Consider the following 26,843-nt stretch of genomic DNA (forward strand, 5'->3'; position numbering starts at 1 on the left):
AGAGAAAATAGAAACCTTCCTACTCTTACCATATACTGAAGAAAATAAACAAGTTTCATGTGATCTTATGTTCTTCATTACAAATATATTAAAGCTATTTTACATATTCATATGCTATCATTCATATATATAATTTATATATGTATGTATATATACATATATCTCCAAAATAAACTTACAACTTTCAAAGATTTCTGAAATAAAAAGCATTTTAATTGAAGAAGCTATATTTTTTGTTGTTTTTGGCTTTTTTTAGTTTAAAGAGAAATAGATGCTTTTGTGTATGATTTATATCTGAACTTAAAACCTAATGGAAGTAGTCAAAGTTGTAGGTGAAGATATTCAGTGTGGTAATAACACCATTAAAACAATTAAGAGAAGAAAATCTACTTATAAAGACAGTTTCACCCAAAATGTGTGACTTCTATAAAAATAACTTCCTTTGAAAAATAAAAGTAATTTTCTGTACTTCTAAGGATTAAAATTTGTATGACATTAGCCTATTAAATTATTTAAAATTTTGTAAATAAGAGAGATTCATTGTTGTTTCATTTAATTTTGAGAAACTGATCATACATGATTAAAGTACATTGATCATGTAACTATCAATTTTGCTTTGTTAAGTATCACACCCAAGTTAGCCAATAATTTAGATCACTGTATTTTCCATAGGCAATTTATTTCAAAATAACTGTCAGTTTTAAAATAGTAAAGTGAATTTATGTGTCATTTACATTACTGCCTGAAAAAAGCAAGATTTATTAGATCAGGTTGTTAATTTTGTAAGCCAGACAATGTTTGAATATTGCTCAGAGAAGATTATAATATTTTGGGTTTCTCACTTTCTAAATACATTACTTAGGTCTTAAATTTATATTTTTAATGTTTTATTTATTTTTGATAGAGAGACAGAGTATGAGAGGGGGAGGGGCAGAGAGAGAAGGAGACACAGAACCGGAAGCAGGCTCCAGGCTCTGAGCTAGCTGTCAGCACAGAGCCTGACGGGGGGCTCCAACTCACAAATGTGAGATCTGACAGGAGCTGAAGTCGGAGGCTTAACCAACTGAGCCACCCAGGCACCCCATTTAAGTCTTAAGGATTTCACTAAGAGTTACAAACTCTAACATAACAAAATGACACTGAATCTTTAAAAATGTGTGTAAAGAAATGTAAAGTTTTTTAAAAAGAAAAGATAAACAGCAGTCCTGTTTTGTCCCTTGATATACCCTAATTAGGAAAAGGAGCATATAGTGGTATGTGTAAGATTTAATAGATGGGAGGCAGAGATCAGAGGAAAGAAAGAGACCAAGTTATGGAGCTAAGAAAGCCTTTATTGGGATATGCGATTCCCGGGCGGGCGTGCTTCCGTGACTCTGGGAGTGGAGAGTCAGGGAAGTCGCACCTGGTACTGGAGGGGCGAGGTATTTTATGGGTGAAAGACTTCCGGGTTAGGTCTTGGGAAGGCAGATTACCAAATAAGGGCATTTTAGGGACATGGTGGGATGGGATAGGTTGCTTCCTCTGTCAGGGTGATGGGAAGCTGGAGCTTCATGATTGGCTGTTTTCAAATGGCAGGGGACATTCCAGGTCTGCGTGTGGGGAGTGGGGGTTGTCGGTTCAGGGAGTTCTTCTCCGACCCACAGCAAAATGGCTGCTCTGTCGCCATCTTAAGGTAACTCTTACAGTATGTACAAAAGTGGAAGAAGTGGAGGTTGTTTGTGGGTTTTTTTTTTTTTTTCCCTACTCATCCTTGAAAGTGGTAAGGAAACTATAGCAAGGCCACCCAGGGACTTGGAATTCTGTTCCTTAGGAGAGCTGATAGAGATAAGTAGGATGGGGGGCTGTGCTGAGCTGATAAACAGACGTTCTCAAATCTCCTCTTTCAAGCACTCTTGTCACTACAGTAAGATCTGGAAATGGGACTTCAAGTGTCCTTAACATTCAAACCTTCACATTTCAAACGTGCTGCATCTCTACCAGAATAATGATATGGGCAAAGGGTCTAAACATAAATTGGTCAGTCATTTTTCTCTACAAAGCCCCCAGCCATCCCAAGATTATACTTATTTATCCTCCAAACCATTGTAGTCTTGGTAGAGAACCTGATGCTGAGCCTTCAAAGATAAAATAGAGGTCTCAGCAGCTGTTAGCAAACCTGCTGGTTCTTCTCAAGCAATTAAGACTCCATTTGATAACTCCAAATTCTACTGATAATCATGTGAGAAACACTATTTCACATCCAGGATATTAAATATCTATATATATAATACATATCTCACAGCTTTTCCCCCTCCTTTCTCTTCTCCCACTGACTTATTCAGTCCTTCATTAAAGTATTATTGAACTGATTATTTGATTCTCCTGAGTTTTAACTTTGTGTCCTATGACCAAAGCTGGTATAAAGAGTACACTGGATACTAAGTGGTAAATGTTCTTTGATTTAGTTACTAATCATATTAGAATTGTAGAAGACATTAGAAACATAGTTGCATTTATTTGATTAATACCTACATGTGGGAGCTTTCTTCTTTTGTACTATCCTTGATACATATTTATTGACTGATCAACTAAAAACACCCGGTCAAACAACTCCTATGTGAAATATTTTAGTTTGATGTCTTGTAACATTGCAGATGGTTTCTATTTTGAGTTCTTTCTCTGGCCAACTAAGCTGGGTGGTAAGGTGGAGGGGGTGGGGAAGGGCTTGGGTAAGACATTTACTCTCTATCTTGGTTTTCTTATACATAATGGTGAAGTTACTATACAGCAAGAGATAGTTTGGGAGGCAAAAAGTATTCAGTATTAAGATGAAAGCATAGATAACTAAGAGAAAATGTTAAGAAAAATTTGACAAGTGGATACAGTTTTAAATTTAGAAATAAAGAAGCAATCACAAAGCAACATATCAACAAAAAGATATAAAAAGTCTATTTCAAAAAAAGCTGCCAAAAGTATTTCCAGCAAATGTGACAAACTAACAAAGTCTTTATTAATATGGAAAGTTATATAAATCAGTAAGAAAAATTCCAAAAAAAAAATTAAGAAATAAAGTGGAAAAGAACCTAGACCATTTGTAAGAGGAAATGCTAAATAGTTTCAAGTATATGGAAAAACATTGGTATCTCAATAGTAATCAAAAAATGAAGACATTTTAAAGCTATAATGTGTCTCTATGAGTGGAAATATTTTATGCTTATATATATAATATATATTATATAGTATTATATTTTGTATGCAAAGTAAAATTATATAGTAACAGGATATATGTAATATAATATTCTATGTTATAATAATTGTCATTTATGTACATATAAAGACAAACATGTAACTAATAACTAGTGCCCTCAAATATGAGAAAACCAAGGTATGTTTCTTTTTTTTAATTTTTTTTATGTTTTTTATTTATTTTTGAGACACAGAGAGAGACCATGTGAGCAAGGGAGGGTCAGAGAGAGAGGAAGATAAGAATCCGAAGCAGGCTCCAGGCTCTGAGCTAGCTGTCAGCACAGAGCTGGAGGCGGGGCTCAAACCCACAATTGTGAGATCATGACCTGAGCCAAAGCCAGATGCTTAACTGACTGAGCCACCCAGGTGCCCCAAGATATGTTTCTTAAAGTGTTATTGCCAGTGATATACCATCTTGGAGAATTTATCCTAAATGGACATTTCTATGTATTAATATAATTTTTGGAGTATTCTTGACTAAAAAGGTGGTAAACAACAGATTTTTTCAATGACAGAGGAATGGTTAAAGCAACCCAATACATGTTACTATCAAAATTATATTCTGGATACTGTATAGGAAGAAGAAAAATTATATGTGGGTTAAATGCAATTAAAATTGAGAGGACAGCTACTGTTAACATTTTTTAAATCTCTAATGTATTTTAAAGTAACTGTGTGTGGGGATGGTGTGTGTGTATGTTTTAGGTACAGATATTTTGCTGTTTACTACAAACCATATCCAATCCCTCAGGAAATCTTCAAACTATATCCAGAATCTGACAATGTGTTCCGAGCTCTCCTGTATTAACAAACCATTCCATCTACGTGTTTGCACAGTTAACTTCCTTCTGGAGTAGATTCTTACTCCCATAGACCCACCCACTTCCTGCTTTTGTAATCACGCCATTTACCAGTACCTTTCTTGAGCTACTTCTCCTAATTCACAAAATGGACCGTCAAGCACGCAGTTCAAAACTGACATTGAGAGGATTTCTTCCCACCTGTCATTCGGTGATTCCTGAGGAGGGCTATGGTGTAGAAATAGGACATTTTAGGCTTGTACCCACATAACAAGCCTGTGCACCTCTAAATAAGCTTGGCCTTTTTCCTACTTTTTCCTACTCTATCAGCTGGCAGTGGATTCTTGCCCATGAAACAGGCACAAGCTGAAGGAGAGGAGGCTGTGTAGCAGTGGTTGATGATATGGGCTCTAGGCCACCTGTTTATGCAGTTTTCATGTACCCTCTGAACATACCCTGCTGAGTCTATTGAATGTACCATTTCGAACTTAGGAAGGATTATTACTGATTCCAACAGTCTGACTTATTGGAACTGAAAGAATCAAGTGCATAGTAGTAGTTTCTGGTTATATGGCTATTTGATGATACATAATCAAATACTCAGAGCATACCTGAATCTGTTTGCTTGTTTTTTTTTTTTAATGCTGTACAGATTTCTGTTGCACATAGCGTGGCCAGATACCAGAACATGAGAAATGTCATATAGTGTGCTAAGTCTTGGTGTCCAAGTGGAAGAGTTATTTGTGCCACAGTTGGGACCTAATACTAAGCTCTTTCGAATTCTAAACTCCACTTAAGGTGGTAGTCTTCTGTATTATTCAGTAAATAGGTTGGAGCAATGTGTGCAATATGTTGCATAGAGAATTGAAAATGAATAAACACACATGATGCTTCCTTCTTATTTGGGAGAGATACAAGAGGCATTTGTATTTTACTTCGCAGATGATTTGCTCTTGACCACCAGACCCTAAGAAACCATACTCATGTGATGAACCCTTAAATCTTATAGGTTTCATCTCCCATTATCTGAAATGCATCTATCTTGCCAAGTTGCCCAGTGCATTAGGCATACCTTGCTTATTTGTCTGACTAAATAGATATAAAAGATATTCTGGATAAATGTCAAGATGTGTGGGAGATCCAAATAAAATGGGATCCTTTGTACTAAAGTTAATATAATCCTGCAGCAGCTTTGTTGTTTTCCACTTGGCCCTCCTTCACCACTGTGATACTCTTATCCCACCAGGCCAATAAATTGATAAATTGGTGAGTGAGTGAGTGAGTGAGTGAGTGAGTGAGTGAGTGAGTATTTCAGGAACCAAATATATCTATATCAAAATGACCACTGAGTAGTTCCGTAAATCCAGCGCACCCACTGTTAACCAGACATGCCCAGGACTCCTTTCTATTTTCTGGTCTCCATAAATTATATTCCCAGGGCAAGTAAGGAGGGCCTAATAAGGCTTCAGGTCCTGGGTCATTAATGCAAAAATGGATTCTGTTTCATGCAGTCTTTAAAATGTCTAGATAGTACCTTTTCTAAGGATTAGTAACCTAAATAAATTGTCATTGGTCAGTTTGGAAAAGGACTTGGAAAAGTATTACTGTATACCATGTATTTTTTAGTGGACTAAGAATTCTAGCCTCTCCTTCAGTCAGTAGGTTGGAGGTCTAAACAGATCATCATTTTTATTAAGATGGCTTTATGATTACTCATGTTTATTTTTTTTAAATTATACAGATTGATCAATATCCTTGTTGGCTGCTCATCTGCCTTGCCACCTGGAGACTCTATTTGCCATCTTAACAGTAATCTATGCATTAGGGTACCATGACTCTCACTCCAACTTGTTACAGTAACAGCTTGCCTAGTTGTGCACTTGTCTTCAACTTTCTACTTGTTACAGTCTCAGCTCCCTCCATACTCCTGACAATTAAGTATCACCATCTAGTTTCTGTTCTTTTGGGAATCCTATGGTCCCTATTGCTATAATGGACCCAATTCATGTAACAATATACCATTATCCCTGGCCCTCAGAAGACAGTTACAATAGTTTCTCAGTATTGCTAGTGACACCATCAAATTCCTTGTAAAATTACTTAGTAAATGCAATGCTTTCTGTCTTATTGTAAGATATAGTTAGTAAATGAATTTTTCAGGTGACAAAATACCTCTAACCTCAATTCCAATTCCTATAAACCTTCTGATTTCTGCCATGGCAATAATGACATTTCTCTTTTGCTTATGTGGATTATCATTTTCTCTAAAATTATGAGTCATCCTAGCAGAAAGTTAATACCATCTTCCAGAGTTTTTTACACACGTCAAACCCTGCCTCATGGAGTCCCTCTATACTGATAAATGCTCCATTGTCAAACTTTATGTTCATGACCCACCTTCACCCCCCCCCATCAAAAATCCCAATGTGCTGAGCTGAGACTCATACACTCTTTTAGCTTATTCTGGCACATTTACTACTACTACTACTACTACTACTACTACTACTACTACTACTACTAAATATTATGTCCTTCCATGTAGACTCCTTTATTCCTTAGCAGACCTAGGATTTTCCCAGTTCGCATATGCTATGACTTGACCTAGTTATTGGTTTGATGAGCAAAAGGGAAGTTGGGAGAATACCCCAAGGAAGGCATGTGTCTTGTAAGGCAAGGCTCTACATCATCTGCAAGCAAGTGTACAGGGGAGGATACTAGTCTTTACCCAGGATAAAAAGGATACTTCTATAGGCAAGAAAATTTAGGGAAATCTGGGGATTCCATATCTTTAAGTGAATCAGTATAATGTTTTTATCCCAAATCTCATTGTGCTAGTTATTCTCACTAGAAATTCTGACCTGGAGAATCAAACTTACGGTTTTAAAAATTCAACATAAAAAACTATCAATATTATCCAGGAGCTCTGTCAAGTTTATAACCTGATCCTGTGTTTCTCTGAGGCTCTCCTTTTTCTGAGCTCAAACTGTAGATGGTTCTCTTCCTTATGCTGCCATAGAGTGATTCTGACTTTTTAATTTAGTTTTTAATTGATGATTTCATTTTTAATTTTTCATTTACTTTTAAGGTCTTTCTCCAGGACACTGATAACTTGCAGCAAGAGGAATATTCCATAATATTTGTCATTATAAAATTCCTACAACATCTCAAATGCCTGAGATGTTACACCTGCCTGAGTATTTTATTCCAGAATGTCCTGCCTCAGTTCACAACTGGTGGAAGTTTTCATATTCACACCTCTAGAGCATGCCAGATAATGTCAAGACATAATCAGTGATGTGGTCTATTGCTAGGTATATTACATGTCATTTATCTTCAAAGTGTCATTCTAAATGTGTAAATAATTTTACAACTCAACAACTAAAGGACAAAAAAATCCAGTTGAAAATGAGCTAAGAACTACAAATATCAATGAGTATGTGAAAAGATGCTCAACATCATTAGTTATTAAGAATATGTCAAGCAAGACCATAATGAGATACTACTTCATACCTACTATGATGGCCACATTAACACTAATTAGAAAATAACTAGTGTTGGTGAAGATGTGAAGAAACTAGAATAAAATAAAATTCTGTTCTGACAATTATCCCAAAGATTTTTCCCTTAGAGTCACAACTACCTAGAATGTTTGTAATGAAAATAATTCATACATTACCAATGGTGATATAAAATAATGCAGCCACTATAGAAAACAGTTTGGCATGTCCTCAACAAGTCAAAAACAATACCACAGAAATGAAAAAGGTCACACCTAGATATATACCCTCAAAACCTGAAAACAGGTTTTCAAGCAAAAAGTTCTACATGAATGTTCATAGTCATACTATAGATAATACCCAAAAGGTAGAAACACAAATGTGCATTAATGGATTAATAATCAAAATGGTATATCCATATGATAGAATATTCTTCAGCTATAAAAAGGAACAAAGTATTGATACATGCTACAACATAAATGAATCTTGGAAACATTATACTAAATTTATAAAGCCAGACACATTAAACTATATATAATTAAAACTTTGTGAAATATCCAGAAAAAGAAAATTTATAGAGACAGAAAGCATATTCATGGTTGTTTACGCAGAAAGGAGTGGAGAATGTGGAGTTACTGCTTAATGAGTAAAGGCTTTCTGTTCAAGGTGACAAAAATTTCCTGGAAGTAGAGAGTTGTGATTCTGCACAAGTTGTGAAGGTAGAAATGCCATGCAATTAGATACATTAAAATGATTAAAATAGCAAGTTTTGCACATCAAAGGAAATCAACAAGAGAAAAGGCAATATGGTAAATGAAAAAAGATATTTACAAATAAAATATCTGGTAAGGAGTAATATTCAAAATATATTTTAAGAAACTTATACAGCTTGGGGCACCAGGGTGGCTCAGTCAATTAAGCATCCAACTCTTGATTTCTGCTCAGGTCATGATCTCACATTTTGTGCATTCAAGCCCTTGTTGGGCTCTGCACTGATAGTGTAAAGCCTGCTTTGAATTCATTCTCTCTCTCTCTCTCTCTCTGTCTCAAAATAAATAAACATTAAAAAAAAACTTGTAAAACTCAACAACAACAAAAACACACCTCACACCAGTGAGAATGGCTAGTATCAAAAAGACAAGAAATGACAAGTTTTGGCAAGGATGTAGAGAAAAGACAATCTTTGGGCACTGTTGGCAGGAACTGATACAACCACTGTGAAAAAGAGTGTGAAGATTCCTCAAAAAACTAAAAATAATGATACCATATGATCCACTAATTCCACTACGAGGTATTTACCCAAAGAAAATAAAACACTAATTAAAAGATATATGCACCTCTATGCCTAATGCATTATTTACAATAGCCAATATATGGAAGCCATCCAAATGTCCATCAATAGAAAATTGGATAAAGACACACACACACACACACACACACACACACACACACACACACACAGTGGGACATCACTCAGCCATAAAAAAGAATGAGATTTTAATCATTTGTGACAACATTGATGGACTACAGGATATTATACTAAGTGAAATAATAGGGAAAAATCACATAATTTCACTTGCCTGTGGAATCTAAAAACAAAGCAAATTAATGAACAAATGCACATCCTTTAATACAGAGAACAAAATGGTGGCTGCCAGATGGAAGGTGGGTGGGATAGGAGTAAAACAGACAAAGAGGGTTAAGAGGTATAAACCTCTAGTTACCAAAGAAGTCACAGAGAGAAAATTACAGCATAGGGAAGAGAGTCAATACTACTGTAATAATATCATATGGTTAGAGATGGTGACTATACTTATTGTGGTGAGCATTAATATATAGAACTGTCATATAAATATGTTGTACACCTGAAACTAATATTGTGTGTCAACTATATTTCAATTTAAAAAGTACTAAATGCAAAAAAATAGGAAGTTTTATTTTATGTATACGTAACCACAGTAAAAAACAAAATTCCACACAAATTCTACTTCATGGGACTAATGTATCACCAACATTTTTACATCATATTTTTTAGAAAACAGACAATAGCTTTAGGATATTTCTCAGAGAGAGCTATCAGAACAACTATGAGGGAGTAAAAGAAGCAGGAATGAACAGAGAGAGAAGTTGAAAAGTGGTGCAGTTATTTGCAAAGGAAGCCTCAGCCAATCCTACAACTAGCTGTAGTCTTGGTTTACTCCTTCAAATATTTCAAGGGGCAACTGAAATATGACTGGCTCAGGCAGTTAAACAGCCAACTTCAGCTCAGGTTATGATCTTACTGTTGGTGAGTTCAACCGCACATTGGGCTCTCTGTTGCCAGCACAGAGCCCTCTTCAGATCCTCTAAATCCCTCTCTCACTTTGCCCCTCCCCCACTCATGCATGTGTATTCTCTCTCTCAAATATAAATAAGCATTAACAAAATCAAGGCAAAGGTTAAGATCTTCATACTTGAATTTCTACCAGACTGGGGACCCTGGTATTAGGTGAAGCTATGAACCTTGGCCAAAGGCAGTTTCCTAATGAAAGGCAGCTATGAACCATTCATATCCACCATTACTAGTAGCTATAGAAATAGGAGCCCCAGTCTTGAAAAGGAGAGTCTGATTGGTACACCACATTAGCCAATGTAACACACAAGGCAGAAATGTTTACTATTCCTGTATTCTAATTCACCACCATGGAACAAAATTCATAGGAGAAATTTATTCTGACAATTATCCTAATGATCTTTCCATTAGAATCCACCATTCCCAAGAATCTGAAATGAAAATCACCACCCCTACAATCTTTTTGGCCATTTGGTAAATGGAGTGCTCTGAATGAATGCCTATTTTAGATGTTTATCCTTAGCTGGGCTACATGTCATAAATTTTCAGGACAGCGCTGACTGTAAGTTGTCTTTCCCAAGGTCCCCATCACTTCACATCAAACTTTTATGGACTCATTATTCAACTAAATCATTGATAAATTATAAATAATTTCTTTACTTCAACAAAGTCCCCCTGAATACATTACTTAGCTCCTTCTAGCTTCATGACACTGTTTTTGTTTTGTTTTTGTTTTTTTAATAAAAGTCAGCATTTATGGTCCTTTCTTGTACTCCTGTCAGGCTTCTGGAGCCAGTGTGTAGATTGCAAGTTTCCTTGGGATCCTCCAAGGAAGGGTGTGGTAATAGAAAGGTTTCAGCACTGTTTATTTGGTTTAAGACATACTGAGGCACAAATTACTATACAGACCACCCCTGTGGAATCAAACAAAAGCCACTCTGAGATTGTCAATAGACTGAGGGAAAGAGGAAAGGAAACAGGAGAGAGCTAAGTCATGAATCAATTGCATGTAGATCTCATTTCAGGTTCTACAGCTGGAAACCTACCCTAAGACTCTTAACTGTAGATAATTGCACTAATAGATGTAGGTATTTGCTACTAATAACTGCCTTAACTTTCACAAACATTTTAACAAGAGTATGCTCCTGGGCAACGGAGCTCCACACTAAGGTTATACAGGAAGGACTCTTCAATCCAATTATAAACTCCTTGCAACTTGGTTAAAAGCACTTTAATGATTACCTAAATGAATAACAACAGATGGTTTTGCTGATTTCTTCACAAGCGTTAAAAGCATGTGATATGGCATAATATTGGCTACACACAAATAAGACTGGAGAAAAAGTGGGTTTTTTTGGTGGGGGTAGTATTGTTTCCTATTTTTCACTTGGATTAATGACTTCCTGCTCCAAAGAGCAACACGGCGTATTTTTTCAAGTGCTCTAGTCAGGATGCTAACTGTCTCTCACATTGTCCTCAGGAGCACCTTCACTACGGTGTTCTGAAAACAATGTCCCGGGAGATGCTGGCCTTGGGAAAGAGCTGAAATTAAGAGGCTCCCTACTGGGCAGCTGTATTATTACTTGTCCAGCTTCCAGACTTGAAAAGCAATGGAGACAGGGTAGTCAATTGGCAGAGTGGAGAATCACTCTGGGTTTATTTTGCTGAAGACCAAATGGCAAAAATTCAACTTCTGGCTATGTAAGGAAAATACACAGAGATAATGCCATTTTCACTCTCCTAAGCAGTTTATCCAGATCAATATGGGAAAGATTGCTGCTTCGCTGTGGCTGATCTGAGCCTTAATTAAGGATTTTGCTCTCTAAGGGTGATATGCCAGCCACCTTCATGAGTATTAGAGTATTGAGTTTCTCTTTCAAAAATATAAAGTTAAGACAATATCAGCATGGCAAACACAACTGAGAATGATTTTTTGAAAAAAAAATCCATACACTAGGTTTGTTTAAGTTTTTCTAAAATAGATTGAAGATCTGAGTAAAAATATCCCCACGGTTTTCTTCTGCATTATGAATAGATTACACTATCATAATACAGCAAAGAATACCCCTTTTAATCCTTCTCCTTTATTATTTCCCCTATTCGCCTGCTGTACTATACGTACAATACAGAGTATACTTTTTTCTGCTTTTCTCACTTAGCCGTCAAACCCGATTCAAATATCATCTCTTCCAGGAAGACTTCCTTCACTTTGGCTTCTTTCTGAGATCATGATGGTCGTAGTCTTTTATTTGTTCCATAGAAAACACAATATAGTATGATATTCTTGTCTTCCTGAGCTGTACTAGTACCTGGCTGAAAAAAAAAAAAAAAAGAGTCTCTCTGTCTTCTTTGAATCTCTGAGGCTTAGCAAAATCTTTAAGGTGAGTGCTAAGTAAATGTGTAATTATTGACTTTTTGAATGCAATTGATTATTCAAAAAACTAGTACTTTGAGCCATTACATACTTTGAAATCAAAATGATCATTCTAGAGACAAATAATATGTATATGTTACTTGTCTTGAAAATGCAAAATGATGAAATGTGGTTCTTCAGGGAATAAATTAGATGGCCTGTTGGAAAATATATCCCTTGGAACTAGTCTTTTAAAAATGAATATACAAAATCATATATTTTTGGCGGAACAGTATCTCAAGGAATAAGGGAAACCAGTATTTCTAGAATCCTCTTAGAGGGTTTTCATAATTATCAGTACTTGAAATTTTATCTCAATCTTTACAAAGATTGCATTAGCATAAAATGTGTTCTTTTGATTTAATATATTCTTTGAAGGGAAAAATATTCACCAAAACTAAGAGTTGGGATAGGAAATTATTACCTGCCAGGTGACAAACAGTACTTTACACTGATGAGAAATGTATTTTTTAGAAATGCAAATTATAGAATTTGAGTTGACACTCAACCCTTTCGGAAAAAAAAATGAAAAATCCAAATTGAATATCCACTATTAAAGTAATAGGGCTAGTAATAGTAATCGTAGCAAATTGCAAATCCAAAATTAATGTGTTCTTTTTTTGAAGAGTACCTGCATTATTTCATTTTGTCAAATCGTCTCTGTGCCATGATTCAACACGATTAAGTTTCCTTATGCTAGAAAAACATGATTATACTTACTACATATGATTATTTCTTTGGAGCTCTAGGCTGAGGATGTGGGTAAATAAAATGTTTTTCCTGATTACAGTGAGGCATTTTATAGACTATAATTCAGCACATCTTGTCTTGGAAGATTCTTCAACTCTTAGACCCATTATACCCCAGAGAAAAGATTCTGTTCTTCTCTACTGTTACGCTGTTATAGTATTACCACATTGCAAATTTAAACCAAACTGAAAGATGCTATTCCTGCTGATATTTAAATTCTCTAAAAATACACAACAACAAATTTATGTACCAGGAATCCTTCCTCAAATGTTTGAACAACTTATTCATTTCACAATTCTCCACTGAATAAACACATTCAATATAAGAAGAAATACTGTTATCAAGAAATGCCATTAAAGGCATGAGTCCTTGACTGGTCATCAGGAATACCCAATCCATAAAGAGACTGCCATTATAAAGGAGTACTTTTGTGCCTACCATTAATTGAATTTGTTGAGAATGCTACCTTCCTCTTTTCAAAAGCCATCAGTAAATTACCACTGAATATCCTAACTTCTTACTACTGTCTATTAAATCCCACAAAATCTATTTTCTGCCTCCCATCCTACCTTTCTTCTTCAGAATCTTCATCACTCAATCTGATCCAACTTTCTTTCCTTCCTTCAAATACACTAAGCTCTTTCTCAGGCCCAGGCCTTTGAACACACAGGTCTGTATTTCCCTCAGGAGAATGTACTAGATCCTTTTCTGCTTTCTGCTTTGATTTAAATGTCATCTCTTCAGAAAGTCTGCTATGGGGCGCCTGGGTGGCTCAGTTGGTGAAGCCTCTGACTTTGGCCCAAGTCATGATCTCATGTTTGTGGGTTTGAGCCCGCGTCGGGCTCTGTGCTGACAGCTCAGAGCCTGGAGCCTGTTTCTGATTCTGTGTCTCCCTCTCTCTCTCTGCCCCTGCCTGCTCATGCTCTCTCTCTGTCTCAAAAATAAATAAAACATTAAAAAAAATTAAAAAAGAAAGTCTGCCATGACATTTTTTTCCCCTAAAAACTATTCCCCAAACTAAGCCCTGGTTTGCAAATTAGCCTCTTAATGTTCTCTTCATATGAATGTCTTCATTTATATTACTGCATTAGTAATCTAATATTATAAATACATTTAAAACATTGAAAAGGGGGCACTTGGGTGGCTCAGTCAGTCTTGATTTTGGTTCAGGTCATGATCTCGCGGTTTGTGAGTTCAAGACCCATGTCAGGCTCTTGCTTGGGAGTCTGCTTGGGATTCTCTATCTTTCCCTCCCTCCCTTTCCCTTTCTCTCTCTGTCAAAAATACATAAATAAACATTAAAAAATACATTTAAAAGGATCCATTTCCATTACAATGTAAGATCTCTAAGTCTGGATTATATTCATTTTTCCCCAGTGAATTCTCAAAGTACCTGCCTCAATATATATTTGATGTTTGATTAAAAGGGTATATTTTACTCCTGAATCCACTTTTTTTTTTGAGAGAGAGAGAGAGCGAGAGAGCGAGCTTGAGTAGAGCAGAGGCAGAGAGGGAGAGAATCTCTGTCCAGCACAGAGCCTGACATGAGGCTTGATCTCATAGTGTGAGATGATGCCCTGAGCCAAAATCAAGAGTTGAATGTTTATCTGAGTCACCCAGGTGCCCCTTAATCAACTTTTTGTGGTGCTTTATTTACCTACTGCTATACAACCAGAGACTCAAAACTTAATAACTTAAAATAACACTAGTGATTATTTATCATGGTTTCTGTGGGTCAGACATTTCAGAGTTTGGTTGAATGTGTTTTGGAGGGATCTCCCATGAGGTTACAATCAGATAATGGCTGGGACTGTCCTAGGAGAGCTGCACTGGGTCTGGAGACTATATTCCCTAGGAAGCTCATTCATAGGACTGGCAGGGTTGTGTTGGCTTCTAGCTAGAGTTTCAGCTTCCCTCCAGGTGGAGTTTCTTGAGCATTCTCCTGGCATAGCAACTGAGTTTTTCCAGAGGAATCTAGAGATGGGGCACTGGCTGCAATGCTTTTCATGACCTAGCTTAGGAAATTATACACGATCACTACTATTGTATTTTTAAAACCTTTACTTATTTTTGAAAGAGAGACAGAGCACAAATGTGGAAGGGGAAGAAAAAGAGGGAAACACAGAATTTGAAGCAGGTCCAGCAGACATGGGACTTAAACCTATGAACTGTGAGATCTTGATGTGAGTCAAAGTCAGAGGCTTAAGTGACTCAGCCACCCAGGCATCGCACTACCATATTTTACTGTTCAGCAGGCCAGCTTTGATTCAGTGTGTGAAGAGACTACACAGTGCATGAGAAAACAAAAATGAGAAAATGAAGAACACTCTGGAGGCTGGCTACTACATAGGCCAACTTATTTCTGGTTGTCAAATCTCTGATTCTCCTCTGACCTTCCCCCTCACCCCCCATCATCCAAAGCCTCCCTCATATCCTCTTCCCCATCTGTTCTTCACTCCACATGGTCGTGGACAATTACGATTCATTTTCTAGACCTTGCTAAACTACCTTCATTTTGTCAGACTATCAGCCAGAACAAAAGGCCATAAAGGATTCCCAGCACTAGGCATGAGCTCATAAGTATTATCTTTGTACCCTTCTCTCATTCTCTCCGTGTCTGCCTCACAGAGACTCTCACACCCCTGACTAGAGACTATCTGACTTGTCTGAGGTAGACAGTTTCAGAGATAGATTTAAATCTAACTTACAGAAAGTAAAAAAAATTATGGGCCAAAATTATATAACTCCTCAAAAATACACAAGAAATTATTCATGCATGCATGGCCTAATTATTATATAAAAGCATTTATTTTCCTTAACAAACTGGTTCCTTTCCATCTACCTTGCCTTGATCTCTAGCTGGTATTAAATACTCACTTATAAGTTCCTTAATGACAAACTCCTTATTCTCTATCACTTTCTTAAGCAGTGTGACAGCTTATTTTAGCCAGGTTTAAAATTCATTTAAGATTCATGTATGCTGAGTTCTAGACAAAACACTAACCTTTTGGTGTTTGGCCTTAACTTTGTCAAACATAACTTCCTGCCTTAAAGAAAAAAAAAGTTTTAAATGTTAATTAAAAACACTCAAAGTGTCTTAGTCAAAAAATAGTCCTGAACTTAGACCTGTTCTCGCCTACAAAATGATGAGTTACAGTATGAAGCATATGGATTAAATGTCTCTGCAAATTTAATATGAATTTAAAAATTAGTATTTGGAAAACATATCTGTGTTTTGATGAACTAGTAAAATGTTTGAGCATAATCTAATATAAATTGCAGACATTTCTAATTCCTCATATCAAAATTGGAAGCATATGCCAAGATTATACTCATAATTTTCTCAATTTTTTACAAGGAGTTCAAAAGTTTAATGGGAGCCAAAGGAAACTTATAGTCAAATTAGACAGCTGGTATTAGTGACAATGACCCAATGTCATTTTCCATCTGAGCCATCTAAGTGAACACTAAATACAAACCAAGTACCAGATTCTTAGGTCTTGGGACTGTAGAGATGATTGAAAATATAGAACATTTGGTCTACTATGAAAACAAGAATCCATAAATCACTGTAATTTTCATTAATTTATGATTTGTAAGTATGTTCTTCCAAAAGGGATTTGAATTGGCTCACAATAAAAGATATATGCAATTGGACTCAATTAAGCCAATAGAATTAGTGTAAGAACACCTGTTTTCCTAGTATTCAAACAACATTTTTATCAAACATTCCCATTAAATAAGGATTGATTATTATCTTACTATGTGCATAGCACAGTATGGGGGGATATATAAATAACAAAATTCCTTTTTCAATCCAGTGAGAAAATCAGAGAGTAGAAATACAGATTATATTTGTACTGCATGTAACTACTTTATATAATAAGATGCCATAGGTTTTATGGAAAGTAATAGAGTTTTAAATAACAACATTCACCCTGGCTGAAAAAGAGAAAATAAAACAAACACATTGCCCCAGAGCTTAGTATAATTTCACGTCAGGCTCATTTTTCATCTGAAACAAATCATTAGAGTTTTACAGTGATTGGTACCTCCTCTGTGAATAAATATCATTTTTTCCCAAAAGATGCTCAAGAGAGATTAGAAATCAATATAGATTCATTTTTACCTTAGAACAGGAAGTACTGGCCCTACACAGCTGTGAGATGCCAAGATATAATCAAGGGGTCAGGGACCTTGTCTTCCTATCTCCCACCCTTGCTCTTTTATGTACATGTAAATTTCAAATCTTCTTCATTTTTCTGACAGGTACACTAAAGACAGTTGAATTATTTACACTGTTTCTAATGTAAAGTATTATGCATTTAGCAACTGAGCTAAAATCTTTTTTGCAAAGAAACCTAGCTTCAAAATACCGGAGCAGTACAGGATTAGTGAATCTCAGCAGAGGGGTAAGAATTAATCTACTCAAGGTATTTTAACGAGCACATGCAGGAGAGGGATAAGAAAGAAATTCATGATAGCTAATTCTTCCATGACTATCTTAAATTTCTTTTCTCATACCTATGTCCTAGTCCTATTTTCCTTCTTCTTCCTTTTAACTCTTTGAATTGTTCTTTATTCCTTAAATGGCTGCGATGTAGAATATAGAAAGATCCCATAATGTACGGACTGGTCTGACTCCACAGCATATACACAGCACAACGTTAAGGAGCCCACCAGTAGACTTCATTCATAGCTTCACTCTTGAACCTCTACCTTCAACCCACTGCATCTCTCCCTATCTCCACTTTGTTACTTATTGTCCAGTTTTCACCCTGATTTTGAAATTAATTCAGAAGGTATTTTTCACTTTAAGAATACAAACTTGATTCATTTTAGAAGAAAGCTAACAGTGACCTCTCCTACCCATGGGTTTGATCTAATCTTAAGGCTTTTATATTTCCTTTGTATTCGCATTTGTGTTTTTGTTGTTGTTTTTCTTTTCTGTCTTTTTTTTTTTTTTTGGTTTTTTGGTTTTTTGGTTGCTTTTCTGTTTTCTGAGAGAGAGCTTGAATGGTACAGGGAGAAAGAGAATCTTAAACAGGCTCCACACTGGGCATGGCTAGATCTTACCACATTGAGCTCCTGACCTGAGCTGAAATCAAAAGACTGACCCACCCAAGTGCCCCAAAGCCCTTAGATTCTAACAGTATTGCTACAGTGCAACAGTCAATATCATGGAACATTAGAGAAAAAGAATTCATAGCTTATGTGGCTATATGTGGGGTGAGATTAGGGAAAATTTCAGCTCATTTATACTTTTCTTCAGAAAGAACAACTACTTCGAACTGCCACCCAAGTAAGGAGTAAAGATAAAGAGTAATTGTGTCTCCTTCTGATTTGGGCTGAAGTTATGGCTTTCATAAACTATTTTTTGTCTATTAAAAAACAATTCTGACTTTATCTGATGGAATGTCAGCCAAGGATGATCTTGAGATTTACCCATCAATTATCTACTATTGTATCTGTTCAAGATATTTTATATTTCTAGGCAAGCAAAGGATAATTTGGAGGGGGAAGTATTATAGATTTTTGTTTATTAAAAAGAGAACAAAGCCTAATGTATGAAAATGACATAAAACCTGCCCTTACAATGAATACATTTGTAGCATGTTAAAGAATTTTTAACATCAGGTTTTGGCTTTGTATTGTTCTTATTATTTTAACTTTATTTATTTTACCTTTTCTTCCTACTTAGCTAGACATTTTTATATTATTACAAACACTTCAAAATGAACATTATAATAGGAAATTATAATTACCTTTCTTTCCGACATGAAAATGTGTTCTTTTCATTTAAATTCCTCACATCTTCCCGTCCCCAAACTGTCCCAAATCTTCATCAACAACTGTCTGTTAATGAACACCACACTACCAACCCCAAGCAGGATTTTTTTAAGAATTTAATTTTATTTGTTTTTAATTTTAGTTTAATATTTTATTCCAATTTTTGATCTTGCTATTTTGTACATAATGCAAGAATTTTATCAATATTTCCAGTGATGTTGTCAAAAGACAACTTATTTACCCATGTGTACTGCAAGGAAACAAACCTGTAAAGGAAGGTAAGGACCAAATCTTCCATTCCTCAACTGAGTCTACGAAGCCATAGACACCTAACACTGTCTAAGCGCCTTCACTAGAGTAGTCAATACATTTTCATTAAGTAGTTACTATAAGTGACATGCTTCATCTGCTATCAAAAAAAGTTGGTAGAGATAAAGGAACCAACCTGATTTCCCCATCGTCACATTGGTTCTAATTTTAAGATGCCAGGGCATATATTCCCATCATATTCTTGCCTAAAATTAGGTGATAGAAAATCACAGGTCAACAGAAGTATGAAAGGCCAATCCCCAGAGTTTCCTCACTTGATTCCTAACTGGTCCCCATTTCATACTCATGTCCACCAACTATCCAGGAGCTGCCACCATAGCCTACTTGCAATCTTATTCCTGGACATAGATTTGTCTTTTTGTACTTTGTCTTTTTTGTCCTAAAACCATTGTTTTAAGGAATTTGAATTCTTATTAATTCTCTGATATTCTTCGTCCAGGCAAACTTGGTAGAATATTCCAATCTGTTTTCCCCCTTTGGCCTGAACTACGGTTTCTAGTTTACAAATATATTTTAATCATCACTAACAGCAGACACTGCTGTAGGTAAGCAGTTAGCGTGTTCTATACATCCAACATGGCTCAGAAAGCCTGGCAGTTCCCTGTGTATTTTGTATAAACTTGTCATTCTACTCAATCTGGATCTTCCTAATGACATTGTTGAAGGTGAAGCTGTCAGCCAACAATGATGTCTCTCTCATCCTATGATGGAGAGAGTTCTATGGGGCTCCCTTACCCTTCCAAAACCATTATATCCTCACAATACTGAAAACAGTGTCCCAGATCTATTCTATCACCTCTATCTCCATTAATACCTGTGGTTTTAGTTTGTGTTTTTTTTTCTTTTGGTTTTGAGTGTTTTTTTGGTTTTTCTTGTGTGTGTGTGTGTGTGTGTTCTGGCAAGGGGCAGATCCAAGAAGTTATGACAACACTACGATTTTACAATAAAAAAAATCTGACACAGAGGAAAATTCTATTGGAGGAAGGCAGTACAACACTTTAGAATTAGGCTAGGTTTTGATTTTAATGGGCTTCATTCAAATCTATCTCTATCATTAAATAACATCGGGAACTTTATCAACTGATCCTCTGAGCCGCAGTTTATCTGCAAACTAAGGAAAATAGTATTTATTTCACAAGGAATATGTGTGTAATGAATGATACAATGCTATGAAACTCAAAAGAACACTTCATCACATGATTGGTGTTTAATATATGCTCATTTTTATAACTATAAACTATGGTAATAATAGCAGCTAAAACTGAGAAACGTCTGTAGGTCAGACACTCTTCTAAATGTTATAATCCAAACAACAATCCAAAATGACACTTAGTATTATTATTGCAGGAGAAATGTGAGGCACTGAAGGGTCAGACAATTTACCCAACTACGGTAACATTGTAAGGAATGGGCAGAGAGAGGATTCAGAGAAGAGCAGTACAGTTCCAGATCCTTTTTCTTTTCACTATGACTCAGTGCTGCCCCTCATGTTTGAAAAGCTGGTACACATGAGTGAAGGACAAGTCCAAAGACAAGTGTTTCTAACAGGTTCTCAAGTTTGGCAGAACTACCCAGAAACACTGAGTCTTGCTGAATTAGAAATAGTGGGTCTAGAAATTGCAAACGAGCAGTGACGCTTATCCCAGAAGTAGTGACTTTTATGGAGACCGTGCACTAGACCGTGTCATAGTGATTTAAATGAGATAGATTAGTTTCCATCTCACTCAAATAAGTGCAACGGTACCCCCTGATTGTGGGTATATGATATTGACTTTAGGCATACAGATCAAATACACTGGAAGCTGATGGAAATTTATATAAAGGAATTAGCAATAAAATGACTTAATCAAAAGTTTATTGAAAATAACTAAAACTAATGAAGGCTATTGAAAGATATGAGAGCTAATTAAATTAATAGAAAGAAATTGCATTTAATTGGGATTTAATTGGCCACTACTAAAAGTGGATAAAATTCAATTGAAAATGGATAGGATAATGTCTGAATTCAGATTTATATAAAATGCATTCAATGCTTACAGCAAACCACTGTCCCATTGAGACACTCACAGTACTTTCCAATTATATAAACATGTTTCCTATAAACTTATTTAGAAGATGAAAGGGTGTCCTTAAATTGATAAAAAGTTTAGATCAGGTTGAATACATTCAAACTATTTTAAACAAATTTCTATATGATGTGAAGGAAAAATATGAATGATTCACATTTATAAACATTTCTCTTGAAGGATTCCAACCCCTTATAACGCAAAACACTTAAAGTAGGTCATGCTTAAAATTACAGTATCTTCACCTACTTTTCATCTTTCTTCTCATTCTTTTTTTTTTTGCCACCAGAGATAAAATTTAATATCTAGAATTCTAGAATTTTCTTTATCCCATAAAATCTGAATTTCTCCCTATAGGCTTAATTAAATTAGAAGATATTTGATCAAAGCAAGGAAGTCTAAGATAATTAAATCTCACAGAGTCTGTAGTCTTATGAACTTAAAACAGCAGAGGCTGAGATTTCAGACATCATGTTTTGTATCTTGGGTTTGTTACAATCTAGTTGTATAATATTGTGTAGTTTATGTCTTATATGTCCTTGTTTATAATTTGAGATATAAGGTAGGTCTTCTCCCAAGGTCAGTGACAAGGAATATTCTGGGAAACCTTATATAAAGCCTAAACTAGGGATGTCTGGGTGGCTCAGTCAGTTAAGTGGGCAACTTCAGCTCAGGTCATGATCTCACTGTTCCTGAGTTCAGGCCCTGCATCCGACTCTGTGCTGACACCTGAGTCTGCAACCTGCTTCTGATTCTCTCTCTCTCTCTCTCTCTCTCTCTCTCTCTCTGCGCCCCACCCCCACTCACACCTTGTCTGTCTCTCTCCCTCTTCTCTCAAAAATAAATAAACATTTAAAAAATGAAAAAAAAAGACTTAATCTAATGCCTTGCATGTAAGGGGACACGTCTTTAGTATTACCTTCTACTTTCTCTCCAGGATGTCTGAACTAGAACCAAGTCTGTGTCTATGACTTTTTTTCCACAAGGCCACTGATATCTATTAAAAATGATAAGGATACTAAGAACATTTTATGATCATAAAAACCCTTCTGACAAAAGTGGGGAATCTTCTCTACCTTGAGTTATGGAGAAAACAGCAAGTCAAGCAGAGTACAACTCCTTACGGAATAATAACATGTATACTGGCATAATGTGCATTTTTAGCTTTCAGATTATTTTCTTTTTATTAGTTGCTGTCTTAGTATAGATTCCACTAAAACCAAAGCTTAAGACAGAACCTTGGTTTCATATAGTTTCTTTTTATTTTAGAGGTGATCATAAGAACTCAGAGTGAGGTTGGACACAGAGTCAGACAAGGACAGAGGAAAAGGTAATAAAGTATATATTAATAAGTCAGTAGCCACTCTGAGCAACTAAATCCACTTTTTAAGGGTGTCCTCTGAAAAACTGCAGAGGAGTAATCATAATGCTGTCTTCAAATTAATCCATCAAAGGTTGGTTAAAACCAAAGTCTGGACCCCACTGGTTGAGGGATGCCCCCGGGAAATTAAATTTCCTATACTTTCAGACTCTACCTGCTCAAGAACTGAGCAAGTTCCCACAGCTTCAGAGAAAGACCTAAGGCACAAAGTTGACACATGGCAGATGCCTAGGTGAGATAATAGTAATTGCTCTCTTCCTGCTACAAGTCCCCTTTCCAATGTAAGTCTAGACAGCTGAGGTGGAGATAAATAGGTTTCCCTAAATCTACTGGGTTTTTACTCCATCTCACTCAAAATAATCCTTCTGCCAAAGTGGCCGATTTGGGGGTGGTATATTCTGCCCCTCTTCGTTAAAAGTGGAGAGATGAATTAGCAAATAAATACAGGTCAAGTATTTTTTAAATCATATGCTAATTGTTACACCTTTCAGATAGGACTTGTACTCTCCACTTTGTCACAGCTCCCAACTGGCCCACTGAACTCTTTTATGATGCCTGCTTGACCCTTGATGTGTTTGAGTTTTTTAATCCCAAGCACGATGTTAAAGGACACAAGTATACTGTGACAAATGGTATGTAGACATCTGGAGAGAGAAACAGAGACAGAGAGAGAAAGACACACACACACACCAGTTGTTTAAGGGAAACTTTAGTCCAAAGCTCTAAAACAATCCATACAAATCTGCTGACACCACTGATAACAGTCTGAGGATTTAGAAAAGATACTATGTCTTCAAATCCACATTCCCACAGATTTAGATACGGAACTATTTCTTTCCCAGAGAAGCCCAATTCATTGCAGAACACACCCAGTTGGATTTTTATTAAACAGGGAACTTCGCATTTCTCAGCAAGATCATAAAGTTTTTTCTAAGCTGTCATGCCCTTCTAAGTACTGCTCAAACTTGTTTTAATTTGTATCACTCGTTTGAACTCATCTCATAAGACAGTTTACCTCTCACCGCCCACTGCTTACGAGACTGCTGTCCCACGTCTGATACCTCGCTCGCAAAGGGGTCTGACTCTTAAATAGATTTTACAATGGAAATGCCTTCCTTGGTACTCATTATAATAAACAACCATTTCCAACAATATCATTAAGACCAAATCACACATAGAGTGTTTTTAAACCATATACAGCCTCTATGAGAAAGTCTTATAAATTACTTATATATTAATATACATTTATATAATTTCTTTGCTAATTGTGTATAATTTAAGTGGCACTGATTTACTGTAAACAAAATGCAGAGTTTCTTTCCCAGTATACCTGAGTATGACAAAATTCTCTTACTGTGGTCACGAGGAGCCTTGCATGTATGTCATCAAAATGACACTTTCCACCTCTTTCATCTTAAGAGTTAAGGCAATTATAGAGTACTTCGAGGACAATTGTGTAAGATAGCCTTTGTTTCTCCCAAGCATTTTACACCTTCTGCTATCTGCTACTGTGGTAAAAGTAAACACGAATGGATTCATCTAAAACTGTGCTTTGTAAATAATATATATTTAAAACTGGAGAAAATACATTTACTCTGCAAAATTTCATGCAACATGCAATACTTCGATCTCTCCTGTAACTTCATCTTTCATACGGTTAGGAGTTAGATGTTTACTTTAGTCATAAGTTCAGTTCTGTTTGCATGTCTTTTTTTTTTTCTCTTTTACAAAATGCTTAGGTTATACTGCATGGAAACAGACATTGTTTTTCAAACTAAGATATTTCCTATAATTTGCTATACAAATGGATGGATTAAAGTTCCATTAGAGGAGAAAAATGTGTCTGCGTTATTAATTAGTATGTTATATTGCCTAAAATAGTGTTTTGAATATAATAGCCTATATGAATATAATTAATATATATTAACTTACACAATTTATAACATTTGTGTGTGTATATATATGTGTATATATTACATATAATTAATGAGTAGAATATATATATAATACGTATAATTAATGAGTTGTGCATATATGTGTGTGTGTGTGTGTATATATATATATATATATATATATATATATATAAAATCAATGAGTAGAAATATGAGCGCCAGTGAGGCCCTTGCAAATCCCAATCCCAGGTCTCCATGGTAGAAGGATCCTATTCAGGGCCATCAGCATTTATAATGAATCACAGTAGTCAGGCTAGTTTGGTTTAGTACATGGGATAAAATCTGTCATTGAATTCTTGGAAATGAGTCTACTAATGTTAGTAGAAACACAAATATAGAACTCTTTATGATATTATAGTAACTTCAGCCTGTACAAGTATGTTCATATCTTAAAGCTATTGGTGTTACATCCAAATCTTCCACAACACACTTCCAGTACGCCTATAACCCATAAAATCTTTATGAATCTCCAGATTAAATTCTATCCCTCTTAGCTACATTTCTACAACTTGAAGAAACAACACAACTCTCTGCTAGTCTGGAAGCTCATGAAGACCCCAGAATTGTTCTTATTTATAGTCTGTGCTAGATTTTAAGCACATTTAATATACGAATTATAACATTACTGATATTAAAAGGAAACAAAAAATGGTAACACATCCATTTTCATTCAAGTAAAAACCTACTGTAATTTTGTTGAAAAAAGATGCTGAGATTGTACTGTAAACTTCTATTTTATTTCTTCTACCTCCTATCTCCTTAAGAGCTCGATCATCTAATAATTTTGAATAGCAAAGCCATACTAATTCTTTTGAGAAATTCTAATAAGTAAAAAAGTAAAACTTCCAATATTTCACATATGAAGTCCCACTCATACACATACACACAACACCGCTGTCACCATCGCCCCTTGAATGCTCACTGTGATCATGGGCTATTCCTCTTCAATTTTTTATCATGTGACCCACTAACTGTATAACCTTTGTTCTCTTAGCTACAGTAGTCAGATCTGTATAACACAGAGGATAGAGGGTTTCTTCCAGCAATGCTTTAATGATAATTAAATAATCTAACTCACATAATACATTTAAAAAGTATCATCATTCAAGACTATTACATTATGGAGATTGGATATCTTTATCAATCAGCTCTACCTACTATATACTGTGAAGATCTTTTCCATCCTTAAATGTTTTCTCAAAATTGTCATTTTAATGGTTGTTTACTATTACATCTTATGGACATATAATTTTAGCCAAAACTTTGTTGGTGGGTTTCTTTATCGGTTCCAATTTTTAGCTGTCATAATTATCGCTATGATGGATAATCTTAGAAATAAATGCCTATAAGTGGTTTATATTTGTTTTTCTTTTAGGATGCTTTTTGAACTGATACATAGTGCTAAATGACTAAAAAGAAATGTGCCAATAACCTCCCCGCAAAAGTATGGAACCATAATTCTCCCTCCAGGTAATATAATGTGATATTATTTATTTTCTAAATCATAGTTAAGGATAGTATCTTTTTATAGAATTCATTAATTAAAATTTTTCTAAATAGTTTAAAAATATTTCGCAGACATTTGTATCTGTGTGTGAGACAGAAAGAGAAGAAAAAGAGAAATGAGTGACTGAGATCGTATTGAATATTTATATTTTTGTATGATGACAGTCCTATCAGTAACTAAGAGAGCAACAGCAGCAGGGGAAAGGTGGTGGTGTTTAGCACTGGTGGTAAAAGTAGTGGTGATGGAGTGAGAGCTAATATCTACTCAGTTTGCCATGAGCTAAAATATTCACACATATTTGCTCCATTAACGTCCCACATCCTGTATGTAGGCACTACATTTTTGCCAATTAAACAAAAATTAAAGTACTATAGATCTTTATTCTGACTTTTATTTAAGTAACTTTCTTAAAGTCAGGTTTCTAACCCAGGCAGTTTGACTAAAGCTTCAACTCCAAGAAATGAATTCTATAGATTATGGAGCTTTCAACCTTATCATTGATATGGAAAATATATACTTCCTAATTGTTCTGCTTATAACGTTGGTGACTTTAACATACACAATTTTTTCTTCAATACAAAGTTCCAGCATCATTCTGCATTGGAATAATCTAGTGAAGAAATGGGCAGAAGACATAAACAGACACTTCTCCAAAGAGGACATCCATATAGCCTACAGGCACATGAAACGATGCTCAACATCACTCATCATCAGGGAAACACAAATCAAAACCACACAGAGATACCACCTCACGCCAGTCAGAGTGGCTAAAATGAACAAACCAAGAGACTACAGATGCT

At 35.6% G+C, this 26,843-nt stretch overlaps 1 long non-coding RNA gene across 3 annotated transcripts in view; it reads left to right on the plus strand.

The window, feature by feature from the left end:
- The first annotated feature begins 1,594 nt into the window (after positions 1-1,594).
- Positions 1,595-26,843, plus strand: part of LOC115281194 — a 40,056-nt gene continuing 14,807 nt past the window's right edge. Inside the window, exons 1-3 of one of the 3 annotated variants that reach the window (XR_003904151.1) lie at positions 1,624-1,672; positions 22,473-22,533; positions 25,912-26,006. This is a non-coding gene — a long non-coding RNA (uncharacterized LOC115281194). Of the gene's footprint in view, positions 1,673-12,192; positions 12,236-22,472; positions 22,534-25,911; positions 26,007-26,843 lie in introns of those variants that run through there. The other 2 variants (XR_003904153.1, XR_003904152.1) reach the window with 2 other exon arrangements.

This window comes from Suricata suricatta, chromosome 16, assembly GCF_006229205.1.
Source record: "Suricata suricatta isolate VVHF042 chromosome 16, meerkat_22Aug2017_6uvM2_HiC, whole genome shotgun sequence".
Classification (NCBI taxonomy): domain Eukaryota; kingdom Metazoa; phylum Chordata; class Mammalia; order Carnivora; family Herpestidae; genus Suricata; species Suricata suricatta.